The sequence below is a fragment of the Miniopterus schreibersii genome, assembly GCF_964146895.1.
Source record: "Miniopterus schreibersii genome assembly, chromosome: X".
Lineage (NCBI taxonomy): Eukaryota > Metazoa > Chordata > Mammalia > Chiroptera > Miniopteridae > Miniopterus > Miniopterus schreibersii.
In genome coordinates, this window is record NC_138104.1 from 64,675,965 (window position 1) to 64,699,635 (window position 23,671).

Below are 23,671 nucleotides of genomic sequence, written 5' to 3' on the forward strand. Positions count from 1 at the left end.
GAAAGGGCCTTCCAGTTGTCCCGGCTATCTCTCACCACCCAACACTCTGGGTCACCATGCTTCAGAGTCCTTGCACCCTGGGCACCCACACGCCTTCTACCAGGGCTCCACCTTTGGCTCCTGTGCTTCCTGAGGCCTGGAATGTCTGCCTCCTCCTGTCCTGGCAAACTCCTTTCCTTCCAGGTGCCACTTTAACATTCCCTTCTTTACCTCACACCCAAGCATCAAGTACTCTCATGTCCCAGTTCTGGTAGCACCCTATACTTTCCCACTTACCTTCCTCCCAGGGTTGTAACTCTTGCCTCTGAGAGTCTGGGCCTCCTCATGGGCTCCAAGTTCTTTGAAGACAAGACCTGTCTTACTGGTAATTCTGTAAACTGAGTGCTTGAGCCACAATAGTTGCTTAGTAAATGTTGAGTCAATAGAGGACTTCTTTCTCTTCCAGTGAGCTACTCTATTCCTGCAGAAGCTGGAGGTAACAAGAATGCTGGCCATGAGGTGAGGGGCAGAGGGTACCTTCACAGGATTTAGGCCTCAGAGCTGCAAGGGGTTTTAATAATCACCAAGTCCAACTCCACCTACGCTGGCCTCTCTTCCTTAGATCCTCACCCCAAGAATGGTTTCCAGCTGCTGCTGAGCACCCCAGAACCTCATGTAGGGGTTTCAAGACATGAAGGAGGGTGCCCTGAATGGCCAACTTGTGGTGTTCCTCCCAAATCTTGTTTGAAGAAATAGAACTTTCCCAAAGAGCTAGAGACTTACACTCTAAGGCTGCTGGTGGGGTACAGTGATGGCACTACAGAAAGATTCCCTTTTCTGACACTCAAGTGTATGCTGAGAACAGAGTGTATGATATCTCCCTAGGAGAGCAAAATAGTAAAGGTGAGGAGTGTGGTCTGATGAAGGGGAAGTCCAAGGGTAGTGGCCACAAGGTCAATTCCATGTTGGGTGGGTAGGCCCAGGAAGAGTCGCCTGGCCATGTTGCAGGTAGGGGTGTGATGGTACTTGGCTGCCCCTGTAAAAGGTACCCAGTTGCAACTCAATCTTGATTTTCAGTACAAATAAAAAGTTGGCACAGAACTTCAAAATCTGATTTTTGACCGACAGGTGACATTCTTTTCACCAGCTGCTACCCATTCCCCCTCATGAACAAATCCTGGCAGGGACAGGCCTTCACTCCCTTCATCTCTGGTCATCTTGGCAGGCAGGTCAGCCTTCACCTCCCAGAGCCATCCCCCTCCTGCTTTCCACTGCTTGGCCTTCCACAGGTGCTCTGGAGAGGACATCAGGGCCTTCTTGGGACTTCTCCTGCTCCCTCCCAGTCACCGTGCCTCTGTTGCCCCCCACTGCCCCTACTACAAAGCTCCCTGCCTCCCAGAGCAGGATAGAGGCTCTTCCTCAAGCTCCGCTTCTTCCCCAGACTGCAATTCCATCCCCATAACTCACCCCGTCTTCCTTTTAGGAAGTCCTTGCCATTTCTACCATTGCTCTTTGAAGGGAATGTGCCCATGAACACAGCCACCTCTTTAGAGCTCAGGGTACCTTTCAAAAGTCAACCTTCCTTTCTTGTCCCCCCGGTGGCACCCTGCAGAAATCCCTGTCCCCCATGGCCCTCTGAGCACTTTACTTTGCAGTTTGCTGTTCCTCTTCACCCCATTGTGTGTGATTCTTTGACTCTGAAGCCCTGAGAGGGTTCCAGTTTGCTCTTTCCACAGGTTTATGTGGCACCACCAGGCTCGGATCTGCTTGACCCAAATTCCTGGTTTCCTTCCTCTACTTCTCAGCATGTCCTATTTCTTCTGAGAACTGCCTGTTGGCCCATCCTTCTATTGAGCTGCTTGTCCTTTTTGTGTCAAGTTATGGACACACATTGTGAAATTAAGGTGTTAATCTCACCTTGGTGGGTTCTGTCAGATTCCTCCTCCTGCCCCTCGGGGACTTATTTCCTTCTCCTTGGCGGCCTGCTTTGGACCCAGTATTCACCTAGACTCTCCAAATTGTAAGCGACCCCACAGGTCAGAGTCTGTTCCACTGCCCCTCCCTCTGGAGGCTGCCTGTCACCTTGGGTAAAAGGTCCCCTGAGAGAAGGTGCCCTTGGGTCCAGTACTCTGCCTGTGAGAAAGAGATCTTTGTCTCTAATTCACTTGATCACTGCTTGGCCTTAGGTTGGGGCCCTGGACTGATGCAGAAAGGCCCGGGGCAGCCTTGCCACTGTGGGAAGACAGCAAGCCTCATTTCTTCCTCCCCAACTCTCCCATTTGGACTCCCCAGCCTTCTGCCTGTTTCCAATATGCACACTTCCTGCCTCCGCCTTCCTCTCTTTCCCTTAGGCAGCTCTGGTTGGCTGTGTCTCTCTCTGCACAGCCCAGAATGAGTGGTCCAAACTGACAGCAGTACTTAATTCTGGTTTTGTCTTCCTGGCACTCCGAGGCCATGGAAAGAAACTACACTACAGGGATTCTGCAGATATAGACGGTGAGTTGGACTCCCTGGTTAGGTGTGGGGCCTGCTCATAGAACATGGCACAACAGAGTTGGAACCTTGGGAGTTTCTGTGAACTTCTGCCCTCCCCCTTACATTCATATTACAAATTGTTATATTAACTTTAATTGGGGGGGGGGGGGACACACTTGTTTCCATCATTCCTGGTCTCTAGGTCTACATGTTCTTTACTGTCCTCAATCTCTGAGCAAATAAACCATGACCTTCACTCCAGGCCCTCTTTATCTTGTGGGTGGGCTTACAAACATGCTGTGGCCCAGCAGATGTGCTGTCCAGTTGCTGTGTTTATGAGATTCCAGTACAGGGGACCTGGATCGTGTGTTGCCATCCCATAACCATGGTTATGGGTCGCTAACAGGTAGACTAATGGGCCCTGTGCAGAAGACTTATTCAGCTGACTCTTGACTATCTGCATGCTCACTGTGGCCACTATGGAAAGGACAGAAAGTGCATGAAGAATCAGGTCAAAGGATGCGCGTGGGGCCTTACCCAGAGGCAAGAATATTCACAATCTAGGTGTATTCTCCCAGATCTTTTTCTATGCATTTTCTCTTTACCCAGTTGAGTTCATGCAGCATTACCATTTTGCCTTATTTCTGAAAGATTCTTCAGAAGGCATCTCACTAAGCTCAGCACCTCATTCTGAAGTATATTGGATGCAAGGCTCTCCCTGCACAAGCACTGAAATTCTCAGGACTGGCCCAGTATACCTTGGACCCAGTGACATCCTCTGCTCAGAAACTTCCTTAAGCATACATGAAGACAGTTTATTGAGTCTCCCAACTCAATGTCAGGTTGGGCACTGAGTTTCCCCAACCTCCAACTGTCTGGGTTGCTCATTTCCCAGTGTTCAGTCGCCTAGTACATAGCTGGAGGTCCCTTTGGGAAGGGCTGGGAGATTATTCCAGTGTCTTCCTGCCACGGTGCTGCAGGGTCCTCCCTGGAGTCCCAGGCACCCTGGTTCCAGGTCTGAAAGCTGGCTCAATGGCAGAAACTTGGCAAGGCATCATGGCTTGTTTTGTGGGGTAGCTGCCCTCAGCCCCCTGTTGTCTCTTTTTTCTCTTTTAGGTTTCCATTGTAGGCTGTACCTTGGTCAATTGCCCATCCATTGTACCCCCAGGGAGGCCATGCTGTATTGACCACCACCACCTCTCTATGTATTCATCATCATGGGCCCCTGGCTTATTCCCTTCAGTGCCTCCCCGAGACATTGATTGCAGTTTCTGGGGAGGGGAGATGTAGTTCCTTTGCTCCCTTACCAGGCCCTGCACACCCTGCCTGTGTTGTGTGGTGACTTCACTCTGGTTGGGTTTTGCCTGGCAATAGGCTGCCCCTCTTCCTGGTTTTCCTGGGACTGTCCAGGTTGTAGCACTGTCAGTCCCTCAGCAAATCAGAATGGTTAGTCACTCTGCCTCCAGGGATGAGGGGCACCTGTGGGGAAAGATGTGTGCCATTTTTTGCTCCCTCAGACATTGGGTGGGTGCACCAGCTCTTTATGGGGAGGGGTGGGCTGCTGATACAGACTCAGACCTTTCAGAGAAATCTGGGGAGTCCAGATCTTCTCTGGCCTTTGCTCAGATCCCCTGTTCCTTGTGTCAGGGATGTAGTTTTTCCCAAGGCGGTTTCTGCTGTTGGGATGGCAGACCTGCCTTGGTTGAATGTTCAACCGTCTTTGAATGTCCTTAAAGTTCAGCCACTCCAGTCAAATCCTGGCTTTGACCTTTGTCCACTGCCTGAGATGGAGGCTACTTTGTAAGCTATGGAGGAGACTCTGGGGGTTCTCCCTTAGTTTCCACTTTGTAAGTCACCCTAAGCTTCTCAGCCCCCTTCAGAAGCACAGAAGTCACCTCCATCCATTCACATATGTTGCACATGCCTGTATCTTCTCATTTACCAGGAAATTCCTCTCCACCTGCAAGTCCAGTGAAAATTCTAGCCACTGGGTTGTCGCCTTGTGTTGGAGCTGTCTGCACATCACTTTCCTCCAGGATGTGGTCCTCATTTCAAAGGAGGTGGGTGAGGTGCAATCGTGTACCAAGACCCTATCTTACCACTGTTTTTTTAGACCATTCTAGAACCAATCATCTTAGATTGGGTCTTTCAGGAAGCTGATGCTGAGAGGGAGTTAGGAGTCCAAAGGCTGACTGGGGACTAACATCCACTAAGGGAGCAGGGAGGGAGCAGGCTTTCTTTTCACCCTGTGATGTTGACCTGACAGTCTCTACCAGCCCCTCAGGGAGCCACAGAACCAGGGTCATTATCAGAGGCCTGCACTGGGCCCAGGGGTCAGGCCCTCATTGTGTCTGAGTCCTTGCACTCCATATTGATGGAATAGGTGAACCAACACCTGGGATTGGTGCCCCAGGAATGGGTCTGTGCTAAGTAGCACACATAAGGCAGCAGCTGCATTTGCATGGGCAGAACCTGCTCCACCCTGTGGCAGGCCTCTTGTGCATCAGGCAATTGCTGGGCCAAGAAGTGGATGTTTTTCCAAGGCATTTGCTAACCAGGCATCCCTGTAAGTGAGCCTGAAGGGAGAGGGCAGATATTGGTATACAACGTAAAAAAAAGCAGATTAAAGTTAGAAGATACCCGCTCTGTGAGTTTTCTTGATGGTACAGGTACACAAGTGCACACTCCGCTTTACATTACTCAGCGCTGGGAGAGTGCACCTTCCAGGCAGACCTGTAAACCATGGACTGTGAAACGAGGAGGAATGAGGTTAGGTGAATATGTAGATAAAGGAACTGCTGGCTTAGGGCAAGAGGCTGCAGAAATCTTCAGAGAAGAGGGCCTTTTGAACAGGGTATTGAAAGTCAAAAGGGTCTCCTTAGGTGGGAAATTGGAGAAGGGCCTCCTGAAAGGACCAGATATGTTCAGGGAACTGAGAAGTTTCATCACTGGAGCAGATGAGTTTGTGGAGTGAGGTGATGGGAGTTGCGGCTGGGAAACTAGACTTGGTCCACCTGGTAGAGGCCACTGTTAGGAGTCTGGGCTGTGTTGTGGGTGCAGCTGGTCAACACTCTCACTTACCTTTTTTTATCCTCACTTGAGGATATGTTCATTGACTTTAGAGGGAGAGGGAAAGGGAGAGGGAGAGGGAGAGGGAGAGGGAGAGGGAGAGGGAGAGGGAGAGGGAGAGGGAGAGGGAGAGGGAGAGGGAGAGGGAGAGGGAGAGGGAGAGGGAGAGGGAGAGGGAGAGGGAGAGGGAGAGGGAGAGGGAGAGGGAGAAACATCGGTGTGAGAGAAAAATATTGATTGGTTGCCTCCCATATGCACCTTGACCGGGAATCAAACCCACAACTTGAGTATGTGCCTTGACCAGGAATTGAGTCAGCAACCTCTGAGTGTATGAGATGATGTTCCAATCAACTGAGCCACCCAGCCAGGGCCCTCACTTGCCATTTTAATGGTAAGCTTTTGCTTCTCTCTCAGAGAAGAATGCATTTGGTACAGTCAGTCATTTGACAGAACTTTTCATGCTTCCAATGGGCCAGGCAACATGTAGAGATCGGGCACACAAGTGAATATGATGCAGCCCTGTGTGGCCCAGGAGCAGCCTTCCACGGATGAACAGTGATTCCAACAGCATGCACCTATTCTTGCTGATCTGAACAAACAGGCCTTTTTTGGAGGCTGCCTCATTCTGGCTTGTGATGAGGTTTCCAATTTTTGTTCCTGACTTTAGAAGGAAATATGGAGTTGATATTAGGTCTTTGGGTTCTGAGGATTATTGTAGGGAGTGGGTGTTTTGAGGGACAGATCATCTTGGCCCCCACCAGAAAGTTTATTTGCCCTCTGTGGAACCCCAAGTTGTCCAGACTGAGCAGAGTGGATGCTGATGAACAAGAGAAAGAAGGTGCGATGTGGGTTTGCCCCAGCTGGCTCTCAGATGGCCTGAGCTGTAACAGTGTCCAGGAATGGGAGGGGTTTGGCAGTGGGGGTCCCTGGCTCACTATCTGAACATGCTGCTTTTGAAGGAGGGTAGGTGGTAAAGACAAGATGATGAGGAAGTCTCCTTGGCATGTTCTTTCACCCAACTAGAGTATTTCCCAAAATGATACTTCAGGAAGCTTTAAGAAAGGAGACCTCTGTGTGTATGAAATGACACTAGGGTTGGACAACAGCACTGTGTTGCTTGCTCATTGTGCCATCTCCTGGCTGATTCACCTAACTTCACTTTCAATTAAGGTAGGTGATCAGAGGCCTGATCAGTGAGTAGCTTCCATAGCAGAAAGCTCCTTGCAGTGCTTGGGGGGAGGGAGAGTGTAAAAATGAGGTGCTAAGATGAATATGTTGACAAGTTGTGCAATATCTCTTCTCTCCTTTCCCTCCTCTGATCATTTCTGCCTCTTCATCTTTCTAATTTTCCCAAAGCATAGAGATGGCAGATACAGAATGATAGATATTAAAACAAAAAGATTTCTAAAACTCATTACCCAGTTTGCATTTTCCTTGGGAAGGGCTTATACTAGGAGCCCAGGCATTGGCACAGGAGTCTGTTGTTTGAATCTCACGGGTCCATAATGTTGGAAGTGCTCCCCTTTTTGAGTGGACCTGTCTGTGTAGCTCATAAGCTGGACCAATGCATCGGGCACAAAGTGAGGTGGGGACAGGGGATGCATGGCTATGAGATGGTGGAATGAAGAGATCCAGAACCTGAGTTTTGGGGCCCAGGTACCTGGGTTTGGATGTCAGCTTTTCTCTTCTTATTGGCCTTGGCACTTACTATCTCCATGTTTCTCTGTTCTTTCTTATAAATCAGGTGGCACAAATACCATACACATCATGGGGCAGTTGCTAGAGCATACTGGTTCCCAGGTTTTGTAAATTTCAGTTTTTCTACAGTGTTCAAGTGACTATGATGTGATCATGGCAAGAGTCATTTATTCTCTTCGGATGATCTCAGATATGCAAAATAAAAAACGAGATGATTGGTCTAAAAGAGTGATTCTCAAATCTTTTTGCTCATGGAATATCTTGGTCTGGCTGTAGGTTCAATCTCCCAAACAGATCAAGGGCAGGCTGCTCAGCTGAAGCAAAGCCCGATCCCCACACCCCATCCCATCTCTTCATGGCCCATTCCTCATAGAAGCCCATAAAGCATGTCACATGAGACAATTTGAAAACCAGTGCTCTAGATACATGGTTCTCAAACTTTAAGTGCATTCAGATCCTTCAGTGATCTTGTCAAATGCAGCTCTGGTTCAGAAGTTCTGGGATAGACTTGAGATTTTGCATTTCTAACCACATCCAGGTGGCTGGTCCATGGATAGTGTTTTTGGAAAACAAGGGTCTGCTCTCATAATGCTTTTTACCTTTCACAGCCTTTGATTTTGAGTTCTTTACTTACTGACATTCTGATTATATTATAAATTGAAAATTTGTGTAGCATAAATGTTTCTATTAAGGGCAAAATCCTTCTGGGATGTGAGAGAGACAGCAAGTATTTGTTTCTCTCCCAACTCTGAGTGCATGAAGCATCTGTAAAATATTTTGTAAAGAGGACAATTTAGGTTAAGAACTGTTGAATTATTCATGCAGTTAACAAGAGTTGCACTTTGGTTTGGTTGCAGTCTGGATCCTAAGGAGATCTAATTATGAGAGAGATAATGGGCACTTTTGCAAGGAAGTTTCTGGCAGAAACAAGTGTGACCTGGCCAAGGCCTGCCTCCATGCTCTAAGTCTAAGTGAAGGTTTATAATTGTAGACAGCTGACATCTGGCATCAATGTGCTTTCTTGATTATCTTAATGAAGTGGCATCTAGAAAGGAGCCTTCATGTAAATAGCCTCCATCTTTTCTATCTAATGCTGAGTTGAGTGCCCCAAATTCAATGTTGGTAGAGTGCTCTGTCTTCTGCATTTTTTGCTGAAACATCTCTTGTGTGTGTCCAGAAGACCAGCTGCTGCTTTGACAGATTATAGGGCTTTGCTCATTGGTCTGGTTCAGTTCAGTAATGTCATGGTTAAGATGGGGAGCCTACTTTAACTGGAAGACAAAGAACCCAGTTGCTACAGTGACCAATGTGTTTAAATGTCACTTGTCCTATATGGAATATTACATAATAGCTGAGTGTTCTTTGTGGTTTTGTCCCAGTTCTTCATTAAGAAGGATGAAAGTCTTCCCATGGGAGCAGAGGTAGTACATGCACCATCTGAGAAAGGGAGGGAAGATCAAATACCAGGTAGGTGGAATCCAAACACTTGGGGGCCTTTTGTACTCAATTGGTGAGGAGAATATTGTAGTAGATTGCCGGGGTCCAGCCCCATCGGTCCAGGGGTCCCCAGAGGTGTGGACAGCTTCGGCGAAGAATGACGGAAGTATACCAAGACAGCTTTCAGAGCTTCAGGAGAATCAGCTTCTTTTTTATTGCCTTGTTACAACTGTATTTATACTATTTGATTTTATTGCTGGTTAAACAACATGACATCATGCTTTGTTCCGGTTTCTGTTTTGGCCTTTCACAGTTAATGAATATACCTTCTTATTTGACCTTTGCTAAAGAATTTACATCTGTTCAGGTATGTTAATTTTTAGTCTTACCTATTGTTTACATTTCTATAGGCTAGTCTACAGGTTACTATCTAGTTTGTTATTTATATTCTGAAGTTACTATTTTATTGCTCTACCACATAGCTAAAAGGAAAATAACTAAGCCAGCTTTTCTTATGTAAAGGTTATGCAAGTCCTAAGTAAGGGTTATGTAGCTTGCACGTGATTGTTTTTAGCTATGGTGATTGACAGCCTGTCTGGCACCTAGCCTTAGTCTCTCCTTTTACATTCCCTGCAGCAGTTCATCCTCATTGTAATATTCTGTGTATGATTATTCTGTGTATGATAAGGGTTCAGGTGTAGATTGAAATAATCTCTTTCCTAGACTGCTCTTTCCTTGTGGGGATTCCCAGAGTTTTCCATTAATATAAACATCCCCCAGTAATACATTCCTTAGTGGGAACTCACTGGTGGACTCCCTATGGATTGCCCTGCACAGGCGAATCAACAGGGGCCTGGACCCAGGTGGGGAACTTCCTGTGGTAGTGGGCCTAACAAGTCCTAAACTTTCTGCTGACAGTCTGAGTTCCTTATAAGCGGCACATGATTTTCCTGTACTCCTTGGGGCTTTTACTGAACCATTGTCTTTTCCAGTTCCATCCGACGCCCCTTGCTAGGGAAAAGTTTCCAGCTAGGGCAATGCCCTTTTCTGGTGCAGTGACTCAGGTAAGGACACAGCGTTAGAAAGGGGAACAAGCATGGGAAGAAGGATATGCCATACACCAAGTCCCATGGAGCATTGGCTGTACAAATGTCTCCTCCTTGAAGGACTGTGTAAAGCAGCAAGGATGGAAGGGCTTCCTGCAGTAGATGTGTGTTCCAAGAGCTAGTCAATGGACTCATTTAGTATCAAGCATGTGAGGGACACAAAAGGAATGTGCTTAGTTTTTTCCTCCACCGAAACCTGACAGTCTGGTGACTAAGCCATCAATACCACCATCAGTGGCCATTGTTGACCTTCATTCCTTCCTTCCTTCCTTGAACCCTTCACTCTTCAGTGTTTGAGTACCTCCTTTGTACTGGGCATTAGGTCTATAAAGATGGAGAAAACAAGGAACTTTCTCACAGGCCACAGACAGGCAGAAAATGTGAGGGGCCTTAAGAAAGACACCAAAGTTTCTGGAATCTCTAAGGTGGGAGGCATAACTTCTGGCTGGGGGTAGTGGGGCTGGGGCTGTGGAGCTCAGTGTGGGGGGAGGCCTGATATTGAGTGCAGTGAATTCCTGTCACTTCCTCCAAATATCCAGTTCACCACAGGTACATCTGGAGGGCCTGCAAGTGAGTCTCTCCTGGACAGCTTTTACAAAGCACAAAGATCTCTTTTCTCAGTCACCCCTCTCCCACTCAGTTCTCCACCCCTGGAATAAAATCAGCAGTGTAGAGGGACCACATATAGAATCCTTAGGGAAAAGTTTCTGGAATTATATCTTGTTCTGGTGTTTCCTGAGCTCTCTCAAAGCTGAGGTCATTGCTCACATGGCACAAACAGATGTCTAATTCCTCTGCAGCCTCTCTGTTATCCCAGCCTTTACTGTAGCATAGCCATGCTTCCTAAAGCACAACTCTGCCCAGGGGTGGCCCTGGCTTGCAGTGCTTGACATTCAAGTGCCTAAACTCCTCTAGTCTCACTTTGCCCATCTGCCAAATGAGAATAATAAAAGCAGTCCTCAAGTCATGGAGTTAATACAAACACTGGATGGGCCCTGGCTCAGCCATAACTCTATAAGCTTCACAAGGCTGTAAGCATAACATAGCCTTGCTCAAGACAGCTGTTTCCTGCCTCTTCAGTCATAGTGGCCTCTTCCACTATGGGCCTGCTATGCTTCATGGCTTTCCAAAGGCACCATCTTTAAATTTTCATCCCTAATACTGAAGTTGAGAACTGTCAAATCTGGCATATACATTCATCTGGCATATACATTCATCTCCACACTTCGGACTTCTTTTGATGGATTCTCCAGAATGACCTGTGGTATCAAGAGTTTCCATCAAGTCTTCAGCTTGCCTCTGGGAATCTGTGTAGTCCAAGGCCATGTGACTTTAAAAATTGCATACCTCTTTACTTTGCTGCCAATCACTTCTATATACATCTTTCTACTAGGATAGAGTAGGGCTTGGAGAGGAGCTGGTAGGAAGATGAGGGAGTATAAGTATCATCTGTAGTCACAGAGAATCTACCCTTTCTTTCCTCTCTCTCTTTCAGATATTTTGATGCTTGCTTGTATCCTCTTCTCCCTCTTTTCTTTTCCCTTTCTGATAAAATTACATATTGGAGTACATCCTATTTGTAAAATGATTGTTATTCATATCAAATTAATCCTGTTATGTCCGAGAATCAGATCCCCTATGCGGTGGAAGGACAATCACTCCAGAGCCGATAATGTAACAGCAAAAGGGACTTTTATTCCAGCTAGCTGGGGTTCGATCGTATCCAACGCAGTGGATTTCTGGCTGGAACCCTGATCTAAATTTACAACAAGCTTATATAGGGTTGCAGTGAGCAAACGATCATTGTCCTTGCAAGGATTGTAAATTCTCCAGGAAGGGTGGGTTCAGGATGTTTCTCAACCACAGGCGCCTGAGGCTTGAGTGCACCTGGTATTTGTCAAACCCACCGGTTTAAGTTAATTCCTGGAACTGCCTCCACTCTCTGCAGTTTACTGAGTCACTCATGTATGCCTTTTGTCCTGCCCCGGGGCCTAGGGGCCTGCCTCTGTCTTGGTGGGTCCTCACATTCCCCCCTTTTCTTTTTCCTCATAATGAGGAATCGTCCTCATTCGTATGAGAGGGTAGGGAGTGGTACTGTTGCCGTAGTACCATTAACTGGATGGTATTAACCCTGTCTTTGACAAAAGATATGTTTGTTAAAAATGCAAGGACAGACAGTAAGTAATAGGAGTAAGATTATTAATGGTCCTGCTAAGGTTGAGATAAGGGTAGTTAGCCAGGGAGATTTATTGAACCAAGACTCAAACCAGCTCTCCTGGGCTTCCCGTTCCCGTTTTCTCTTTTCAAGCCCCTCTCTTACTTTGGCCATTGACTCTTTCACTATGCCGGTGTGGTCGGCGTAAAAGCAGCATTCTTCTCCTAATGCCGCACAGAGGCCCCCTTGTTGGAGAAATACTAAGTCGAGGGCCCGCTGATTCTGTAAAACTACCTCGGATAGGGAGTTCAGAGACTCGGTAAGGTGGGAGATGGATTTCTCTATTCTGTCTATATCTTCATCTACGGCGGCCCTTAGGGAGCTTAGTCCTTGATGGTGAGTGGCTAGAGAAGCAATGCCCGTTCCTGCTCCCGCTAGCCCTAACCCGAAATGAGTGGCTATGGTGACGGCTGTAATTGGTTCGCGGCGCCTCCTTGGGAAGGCAGGGGATCGGGGCCCCCAATGAGAGAACATTTCTTCTTCTGGGTGGTACAGTACTTTGGGGAGTATTGCAACCATTGTACAATACTCACTACTGGCATCAAAAACATTTTTACTTAAACACGGGGTTAACCCTGCTGTAGAACAAATCCACCATCCTCCAGTCACTGGTATGGCCCATTTAACTGTCAGGGTGGTATTGATTGAGCTACATAGATCCTGCTTAGTTGAGGGTATGGTTCCTATACACATTCCTCATACGGATACCTCCTGGAGGGTTAATCCAACCCTCCTGTCCCCCCAGTTACACTCGGTAGGAGATGCGTCCTCCGAGGTGTTAAATGTAGAATTTAGACCAACAGCTTCATAGAAAGGGGGCCGGATATCATAGCAAAGTCAGCAGGAGGTAGTTACATTTGGGTTGGAGGTATTCAGAGCGGCATAAGCAGTAGTTAGGAGCTCCCAAAGGGGCTTGTTTCTTTCCCCCAGGGTGGTGGTGGGGGTGCAAGTAAACTTAGACTCGCCTGTAGCCGTGGCTCTATCTGTCTGCGGCTTGGGTGAGGGAGTTCTGGGGATGGTTTTGCTTCTATTATGGGGAGGTTTTAGGACTACATTAGGTCCTACTGCTTGTCTTTTCGGAGGGAGATCTTCTCTTTTGATAAGTAGCAACCCTCCCCTGTCTCTTCCGTTCTCCGAATACCGGAAACCCCATGTCTTTCCTGTGGCCCATCCAGGGTAATTGGGGTTGGTGACATTTAGGAACAAGTACTGACAGGTGACCCTTTGGCCAAATGGGTTCTGGTAAACATTAATAGGAGTGCACCCGTATGGGCCCCATCCTACCTGGAGGAATTTATCTCTATTCCCTGGAGTCCAAGCTGTAGCTAAGGTTACACAGTCCCAATAAGCACAGTAGTATTCTCCAGGAGCATTGCAATATGTCCTTCCTGGATTACTGCTGGGGCATAGATAGTAGGCTATTTGATTGAGGCAAGGTTCAATCGGCGCTAGGTTGCACTGGTATGCTGTAAAAGCAGGGCCCCCCGCAGTTGTTATTGTCTGTATTACCTTCGTGTCTTCCCATCGGGTTAGAATCCACTTATAGGGGGTATGAGGACTGGGGTTCATAGCCCCCAGTCTGTGAGCAGCATTAGCAAAGTCAATAGTCCTTAGCCTGTTGTTTTATACATTCTTTCTGCTTATCTTAAGCTTCAGTGGGTCCTCTTGATGGAGCTCAACTCTCCAGCTGGTTCAGGCGTCCTCCTGTTCCCGGGCGCTGGCCTTCCTGACGTGGGAGTGGTGAATCCAGGAACCTATACCCTCAACCTTGAGAGCAGTAGGGGTCACAAAAAGCACAACATAAGGCCCTTTCCAGCAAGGTTCTAGAGTTTTTGTCTGAAGTCTCTGCACCCATACCCAGTCTCCGGGCTCAATCCCTTGTTTTGGGTCGGAAGTTGGCTCCGAACCCCTATGTCCCACTGCAACGGCAGGCCAGATCTCCTTCTGGATAGCCTCGATGGCCTTTGTAAGCTCGGCCAATCCTGGCAGAACCTCCCCCTTGGGTTCTGGTCCGGTGGGGTACACTGGGGGGGGGGGGGCTACCATAAAGGATTTCAAATGGTGTGAGGTTAAGTACATATGGGGTATTTCTAACCCCGAACAGGGCATAAGGTAGGAGCGTGACCCAGTCCCTGCCAGTTTCTATTGCCAATTTAGATAAAGTCTCCTTGATTGATCTATTCATCCTTTCTACTTGCCCAGAACTTTGGGGATTATATTCACAATGTAGTTTCCAATCAGTCCCCAAGATCCGGGACAGACCCTGTATGATTTTGCTGACAAAAGCAGGGCCGTTGTCTGAACCTATTTTCTCAGGCACCCCTTATCGTGGGACAATATCTTCTAAAATTTTCTTTGCTACTACGGAGGCAGTTTCTCTCTTTGTGGGGAATGCCTCAGCCCACCCAGAAAAGGTGTCAACTAGTACTAGTAGATATTTATATCTGTTCCTTCCTGGCCTTACCTCTGTAAAGTCTATCTCCCAGCTTACTCCCGGCTTCCACCCTCTCTCCCTCCTACCTGAATGTTGATGGGTTACTTTTCTAGACTTCATGACCTGGCAGGCACGACACTGGTCGATTGTTTCTCTGAGAGTCCTTCTTTGATGGTGAAACCGGAGCTTGGCGGTCTCTAAGAGGTAGCCCATTTTCTTTTCTCCTAGATGTGTAGTGTGGTGCAAATGTAGGATTAGATGTTTTCCTAGGTCCTCTGGCAGCAGCAGTTTCCCTTCAGGGTCTCGATACCAGAGTTCCGACCCAGCCTCGGCACCTACCTTCTGAGTGACCCACTGGATATCGTCCTTGGAATACAAGGGGGTGGGGGTAGCTTACCCATGCCTGGTGGTGGGAGCTGCAGACACAGAATGGAAGTTGTACCGCTTTTCGCCGACTCACGCGCTGCAGCATCGGCCACCCGGTTTCCTGCTGCCTCCGGAGCTCCTCCCTTCTGATGGCCGGGGACATGTACGATGGCAATGGCTTTCAGTTTCTGTACTGCCGATAGTAGCCGTAAAATGTCCTCCTTGTTTTTAATCTCTTTCCTTCAGCAGTGAGGAAACCTCGCTCCCGATAGATTGCCCCATGGAGATGTACAGTTCCAAAGGCGTATCGGCTGTCTGTGTAAACAGTGAGTCTCCGTCCCTTTGCCCGCTCGAGGGCTTCGGCAAGGGCTATCAGTTCTGCTCCCTGGGCCGATGTGCCTCTCGGTAGTGCCTGGGCCCAGACTATTTTCCCTTTCTGATCTACCACTGCAGCTCCTGCGTATTGCTCCCCTTGCTCTACGTAGCTGCTCCTGTCTGTACACCAAGTCAAGTCAGAATTGTTTAACGGCCGGCCCCTTAAGTCTCTTCGAACCGCCGTCACCTCAGCTAGGATTCCTGAGTTGTCGTGTAGCGGGGCTTCTAGGTCAGGTACAGGGAGTAGGGTAGCGGGGTTCAGGGTAGCCAGGGCCTCAAACGTGACCTGGGGTGCATCTAATAGGAGGCCTTGGTAGTGAGTCAGCCGGGTGTTGGATAGCCACTTACCGAGGGGTTGCCTTAATATTCCCTCTATTGCATGGGGGGTGGTGATTGCTAGTTGCTGTCCGAAGGTTAATTTGTCAGCGTCATGTACTAGTGTCACCGTGGCAGCTATGATACGTAAGCATGGAGGCCATCCTGCGGCCACAGGGTCCAATTTCTTTGATAAGTAAGCAACTGGCTTTCGCCAGGGTCCCAGAATCTGGAGCAATACCCCTTTAGCTACCCCCTTTCTTTCATCTACAAATAGCTGGAAAGGCTTGGTCGGATCAGGTAGCGTTAAGGCTGGGGCTTCCAGTAGGGCCCTTCGTAAGCCTTCAAAGGCCTCTTTCATTTCTTTTGTCCATTCCCACTCTTTTCCCTCTTTTGTGGCTGCATACAAGGGCTTAGCCTTTTCGGCGAAGCCTGGTATCCATAGCCTGCAGTACCCGACAGAGCCAAGGAATTCTCTTACTTCTCTAGGTGACTTAGGTTCCGGGATTCGAAGTACAGTGTCCTTCATTGCTTGGGTAAGCCACCGACTGCCTTGTTTTAACTTGTAACCTAGGTAGGTTACCTCCTCTTGGCAGATCTGGGCCTTCCTAGCGCTAGCCAGGTATCCTAGGTCTCCTAGTGTTCTTAGTAGACCTCGAGTCCCTGCCAGGCACTCCTGCCTGGTCCTGGCAGCAATGAGAAGGTCATCTACATATTGTAAGAGAGTTAGTGCAGGACATTGTGCCTGAAATCCCCTCAAATCTTCCTGTAAGGCTTCATTAAAGAGAGTGGGTGAGTTCTTGAAACCTTGGGGCAGTCTGGTCCAAGTTAGCTGCCCAACGCCTCCCTTCTCCTCATTATACCATTCAAAAGCGAAGATCTCCTGGCTCTGAGGGGTTAATGGCAGGCTGAAGAATGCATCTTTCAGGTCTAGGGTGGTATACCATATGTGGCTGGGAGGTAAACTGCTTAATAATGTATACGGGTTGGGTACCGTTGGATGAATATCCACCACCTGTTTGTTTACCTTTCTTAAGTCCTGTACTGGTCTATAGTCCTTGCCCCCTGGTTTCTTGACAGGCAACAGTGGGGTATTCCACGGGGATTGACACGGAGTTAATATCCCTTGTTGTAAGAGGCACTTGATATGAGGGCCAATTCCTTTCCTGGCCTCTAACAGCATCGGGTACTGGTGTACTCTTACTGGCTTTCCAGTTGGCTTTAAGTCTATTATAATAGGGGCTTGGTGGGTGGCATATCCTGTTCCAGCTGTTTCTGCCCACATGTTGGGGAATTCCTTAAGCCAGGCCACCATATCAAGAGTTAGTTTGGGGCCGGGAGACGGTTGGTACAGCCTATACTCATCTTGGAGGGACATGGTTAATACCTGGATAGGCTGCCCTTCTCCATCTGTGATATGTACACCTGTCTCCTCGAAGTAGATTCTGGCACGTACTTTGGTTAACAGGTCCCAGCCCATTAACTGGGCTGGACACTCAGGGATAACTAAGAAAGAGCGCTTTACTTGCTGCCTTCCTAAATTGACTGTTCTTTGGGTGGTCCAAGGGTAGGATTTGGACCCAGGGGCCCCCTGAACAATGCTGGTTTTGCTGGACTTTTTCCCGGCGTCCTTGTTGATTACAGAGTATTGTGCCCCAGTATCTACTAGGAAGCCAACTGGTTTCCCCTCCACCTCCAAGGTTACCCAGGACTCAGGGAGGGGCTCTGAGTCCCGTCAGCCCTAGTCACTGTCATTCCCAGCCACAAGTACCCGAGCGGCCTCTCTGGGCTTAAACTCTGTGCCCCCTTTGCCTGGCCCTCTGCGGGATGGGCACTCTGACTTCCAATGTCCTTTTTACTTGCAGAGGGCGCATTGATCTCTCTCTAGTCTGGACCGTCGAGGGCCTCGGCCAGCCTGCCAGGGTTTCTCCTGCCTAACCTTTTCTGGTCCCTCCCTGGCGCCTGCAAAAAATATCTTGGCTAGTTCTTTCTGGTGTCTTCGATTTTCCTTAACTTGAAATTCCCTATCTTCTTGTCTAATTTTCTCCATTCTCTCCTGATCTTCCCTCCTGAGCCTGTCTGCTCATTCTTCTGGTGTCTCCCGGTTGTTATACACTTTCTCTGCTACTTTTAGTAAGTCCTGCACTGACTGTTCTCCGAGCCCCTCTATCTTTTGTAACTTCTTTCTAATGTCAGGGGCTACTGGGTTCACAAAAGCTAAAACTACCGTGGCCTTGGATTCTGCAGCTAAGGGGTCCATAAGGGTATATTGTCTGAAGGCCTCATAGAGTCTCTCGAGAAAAGCTCCCGGAGTCTCATTGGCTTCCTGCCTGACTGCACTTACCTTTGCCAAATTAGTGGGCTTTCGAGCCGCAGCACGGAGACCGGCCATTAGAACCTAGCAGTACACTCAAAGACGCTCCCTACCTTGATCTTGGTCGAAATCCCAAGTGGGACGGTCCAGGGGAAATCCTTCATTAATGAGGTTAAGCTGAGTGGTGGGCCACCCGTCAATGCCGGGACTAGCTTCCAAGCCTCCGCCAGGATCCTTTCTCTCTCTTTGGTTGTGAAGAGAACCTTTAAGAGTTGTTGACAATCATCCTAAGTGGGATTATGAGTAAAAATGACAGAATCTAAGAGATCGATTAATTCCTTGGGGTTCTCGGAGAAAGGAGCATTCTGGGATTTCTAATTATAGAGGTCACTGGAGGAGAAAGGCCAATATTGGTAGTATCGTTGGCTGTTAGCCCCTACAGGACCAATAGCTCGGAGAGGGAGAGCAACTGTAGAAGAAGGGTCCTCTCCTTCTCCTCAGTCCTCCTGGCGTTGTGGTCTCCACAGTCTTTTGGCAATACTGTCCCCCCTGGGCCCTGAACTGGAGACTACAGCTTCTGGTCCTGCGGATGGAGGAGCATAAGGGGGGTGGAACCTCCTCTACATCTAGATCTATGAGGGAAGGATAAATGCCGTCATCAGAGAGAATAGGTTTAGGAGGAGCTGATGGCGCTGGCACCGGGCCATGGGAGTCCGTAGGCTGAGTCTTCGCAGTCACTGCCAGCACCTGGGCTCCTGTTGGTTCGGGAGGCAAAAGAGGTTTTAACCAGGAAGGGGGGCTTTCAACCATCACCTGCCATATGAGAATATATGGGAATTGGTCAGGATGTCCATGGGGTCCACCTTGGTTTACAATTTCCCAGACCTTCTTAATTGTGGGGAGATAGAATGTCCCCTCAGATGGCCACCCTACTCCAAAAGTCAGCCATTCTACCGAACAGAAGGTCTGCAGTTTTCTCTTACAGACTTCCACGCCATAATTTTGTCCTCGGGACCTAAACTCGGAAAAATGGTCAACAAAGACAGAGAGTGGGGTGGACTGGGTCTGTCCCATAGCCAGGTCCCAGACAAAGGGCCCAAAGATACCTAGACAGAGCAAACTTGTAACAAAGGCGACAACAAAAATTCAACACGACGTAGACAACAGTGAACAGGAAACAAAATGCCAGCGCGTTCCCATAATTTCTCTCTCCGACCCACTCTTACCGAAAGGTGCCCACCATTCTCTAGCGGGTTCTGGAGCCTCGGAGACATCTCCCCAGCTCCCCTGGTGGCCTTCTGTGCTTCCGCACAGGCACACTGCCAGGATTTACGGGACCTTCCTAGGCTCCCTTGCCTAGGGTCAGATGGATTGCTCTATCAATCCACTCGGGCCTCTCGACCCCTCAGAGTCACCCCCAAGTAACCACGGCTCCCTACATAGTATGTCCCTATATCCGCAGTGGAGGGCTACCCGTTCCTCCACCTGGGGATCCCAGATGAACCCCCAAATGTTATGTCCGAGAATCAGATCCCCTATGCGGTGGAAAGACAATCACTCCAGAGCCGATAATGTAACAGCAAAAGGGACTTTTATTCCAGCTAGCTGGGGTTCGGTCGTATCCAACGCAGTGGATTTCTCACTTGAACTCTGATCTAAATTTACAATAAGCTTATATAGGGTTGCAGTGAGCAAACGATCATTGTCCTTGCAAGGATTGTAAATTCTCCAGGAAGGGTGGGTTCAGGATGTTTCTCAACCACAGGCGCCTGAGGCTTGAGTGCACCTGGTATTTGTCAAACCCACCGGTTTAAGTTAATTCCTGGAACTGCCTCCACCCTCTGCAGTTTACTGAGTCACTCATGTATGCTTTTTGTCCTGCCCCGGGGCCTAGGGGCCTGCCTCTGTCTTGGTGGGTCCTCACAATCCCAAAGCAGTACAGTCAATTTCATTCTAAAATATCAACAAGACCACTGCTTTGAACTGCTTGTACATTAGTGAGAATTTCATGTTCTGAGCATTTCAACTATATGCAGAAAGTTAGTTTGGCACAGTTCCTGTGCATTGTCTTCATGGTAGTAAGCAAAGCTAACATTCCTGCAAGGCTTTTCAGTTCACAACATGCTTGCCCATGGCTCCTCGTTTTCGGGCTCCAGAAGAATGCCTCGCCGGGTCCTTTTCCTCATCCTTGTACCACATTGGATTCTCCCCAGTGTCCTGGGACTGTATTATCATTCTCTTCACTTTAGAGATAAAGCAGCTGAGATTCAGAGAAGGGAAGTGATTTACCTCAGCTTGCACAGTAAGTGACTGAGGCAGGACTCTACTCTGACTCTGACTATGGTCATCTGGTCCCTGTACCCACAGAGGGGAGGAGGTAGACTATGCTACCTAGAAGGCCCTTTCAAGCTCAAGAAACAGTTTAATACTTTTACTGTACCATTTGGGAACTCAGTCTTGACCAATTCAGAAGGTTGTCTTTCTCAATTCAGAAGCTGTATCTTTGGTTCCTGGATTGCTTGATTTGATTCTGTGCCTGCCCAGCCCATGGTTCAAGAAGCCTGCCCAGCCCATGTGGTTCAAGAAGCCTAACTCCTCTGAACTAGTTCCTCCTTCTGTACACTCAATGTCTATCTAACTTCATGTTAGATTTCTCACCTCAGCAATGGGAGAAAGGCAGTTCATAGTGTGGATCCTTAAGTAGTGTCCCAGCTCAGGCTGTCATTCCATTCCTAGGTCACATGATGGTCACTCATTCCCAGGTGTTTCTGCACTCTGGTTATGTGGAATTCATTGTAATTTCCTATTTCCTTGCTTCTGCTTAGGTATTCTCCTTTATTCTGCCTTGTTATCTGGGTCCCAAGATTTTTCTTAGTGTTTGTTTTCCCTTCTGTAACTCTCTGGATCAGACAGAGATGCACAGTGAGGCTAATGAAGTTTAAAATTAAGCCTCAGTATCACTGGCTTGCACAGGCCTGGAAGGGGCCATAACATTATAGTTTATGTAAATCATATGGTTTGTAAAATCTACAAAAGATTTTTTAGCTGAAGTTGGTTCAAGGTGCCTCTCTTTTCATTATGCTTTGTCCATCATTCTTGCTCTTGTGTTTGGTGGCAATGCAGTGGCCATGAGTGTATTGGGAATCTGGCTAAGGATATGTTAAATTGGGATACATTTAGTTTGGATTTGAAGAGACATATTTAAGGGGCTCACAACCAGTTCTGTACATGTTCATGTTATTACTAGGTGCTGTATGTTGAAATTGCTTTCAAGAATACTTCTTAATGTGCCAAAACACCCAGTATCAGGACAAGAAGTGCAAGACTGGGAAACACACTGTAATGTAACTGTGTTTTACAACAATAGGTGCCAGAAACATATTGGCAGTGAAGAAGAATCTAGGTTCACAATATATAGAGCCAGAAGCTAGTTTGTGGAAGTCTTCCAGTTGTAAATCATATATGTAAAATTGGCAAACACAAGTTCTCTCCTGTCAGGAATATACTTAGTGTGCAGTGTACACAATTATAAACACAACATAGATTTATACTAACATTGGATGGGGGTTATGTGAATGGCTTTCTTGAGAACTGCTGTGATTGTGAGGCACAGATGTATAGGAGGACTACAAACATTGTGTAGCATGCAGAAAAGAGTTAATGTAGCAAGCCTGAGACTGCTGTCTGTAGAAAGGCCTGCTTGTCAGTGTGGTCCTCTGCTGTGGTCCCCCAGTTAACCAAAAACTTATGAGACTGGCTCACTTGTGCTTAGACTGTTTTTGCAAATAATATGGTTTATGCTGAACCCCTGCTTTCCTTCTGGGAGTCTGGAATTTTGGTGCACACTAGGAAGAGAGTGACTATGTGATCAGCCCTCAGTAAAAACCATGCACATTGAGTCTGGGCTACCTCGGACAGAAACATCACACACGTCACTGCATTTTCACTACTGAAGGAAGAGTGAGTTGTGCTTGGCCCCTTCTGGGAGAAAGAGAGCATAAGGAAGTCTGCAAATGGGTTCTTCCAGGCTCTCCCTGTGGCTTTTCCCTTTATGACCCATCTGTGTCCTTACTACATTGCCATAATAAATCTTAGCTGTGAGTACAATATACTAAGTCTTGTGAGTCTCTAATTATGCAATACAAGAAAAACATGAATAATATATTACAGAGGTATCAGGTGGTTAATTAATGAAAATATGCTCTTATATAATTTTTACTGAATTTTGGGATGTCTAACATTTATTGACTTTTCAAATGTATACTCTATTGTATTTCTTTTCTCATTTTAAGTATTCACATTTGTTCTTAATTTTGTATTGGTAATTTTATACTCTTATTCGTAAAGAGGGTCCCAGGTGTTACAAGCTTCATTCCCCACAAAAGCTGAATTTGCTTCTGTCATGGACTCAAGACTTGCCACCTCTTGTTGATTTTGTTACAGGTGGGGAAATTAAAACCCAAAGGGGTAAGTGAAGCTTACTTGGCAAAACTGGAGCAGGATCCATGTCTTCCAACTCCCAACTTAATGCTCTTAATCCCTCCATTTCATAAAGTGTTTGAATAAATTTTCTGTAAACAATAGTCATGGTGCATTGCCCATGCACTGGATGGCACTTAGAAGACTGAATTTCTAGTCTCTTCTCTTTCAGTAGATGGGTAATCTTGAATGAGTCCTTTCCTTTCTGGGGCACATCTTCCCCTTTGGTAAAACAGAAAGTCTGGACAAGATGGTTTTTAGGGACCTTTCTTTCTCTGATGTTCCCTGAGTTTGTCATTCCAGAAATGCTGAATCATACAGTCATAGTTGGAACTATTCATCTTCTTGTCCTTGGTTCTTCCCCATCTCTAAAAACATAAATAAAGTATCTACCTCTTCAGGTTGTGTGAAGTCCCTGGCACCATTCATGATAGAGCAAGTGATCAAAAGTGGCTTTCATCCTCTGTCCAATCAGGAGCAAATGTTTTTATGTATAATTTTCACTCTTCCCCTTTGGAATCAGAGAATCTTTTATCAGCAAACCTAAATTTTAAAAAGGAAAATGAAATATACATATTTCTCTTTTAAAACATGAAAATTAGAAGTATAATTTGCAAACAAAAAATGCACAAATATTAAATGAACAGATTAATGGATATTTTCAAAATTAACACACCAGTAACCAGCATTTATAGTAAGAAATAGAATATTGCTAGAACTCCCTTATGCTTCTGTACAAATCACTACTTCTGTGAAAGGTAACCACTATTTTTGACTTGTAACATCTTTGATTGCTTTATGTAAATGGAATCCTACATTATGTAATTTTATTATTGTCTGGATTCTTACACTTAATATTGTTCATGAGATTCATCATGTTGTGATGTGAGCAGTATTTCCTTTATTCTCATTGCCATACAATGTTTCTTTATGATTATACTGTGATAGATCTATCCATTCCACTGTTTATGAAAATTGACGTGGTTTCTAGATTTTTGCTATTACAAATAAAGCTAATATGAACATCCTTGTATTATTTTCTTTGGTAAGTATATATTTCTATGGCATATATGTCTAGAGGTGGAAATGATGATTTATAGGATGTTTAATTTTACCAGATACTGCCAAATACTTCCTGTCATGGTTGTAGCATTTTACACTACCACCAGCAGTGTGTGAGTTCTAGTTACTCTCCATCCTTGGTAGCACACACTGTCACTTAGGTGGGTATGCAGGGGGATATTATTTTTGTTTGTTTATTTATTTACACAGAGCACACTTCTGAAGTGTATAATTTTATGACTTTGTACTAAAGCACAGCTTGTATTCTTCACCACAATCAAGATACAGGGGAGTTCCATCACCCCAAATTGCCTGGTTCTGCCTCTTTGTATTCCAACCCTCTACTA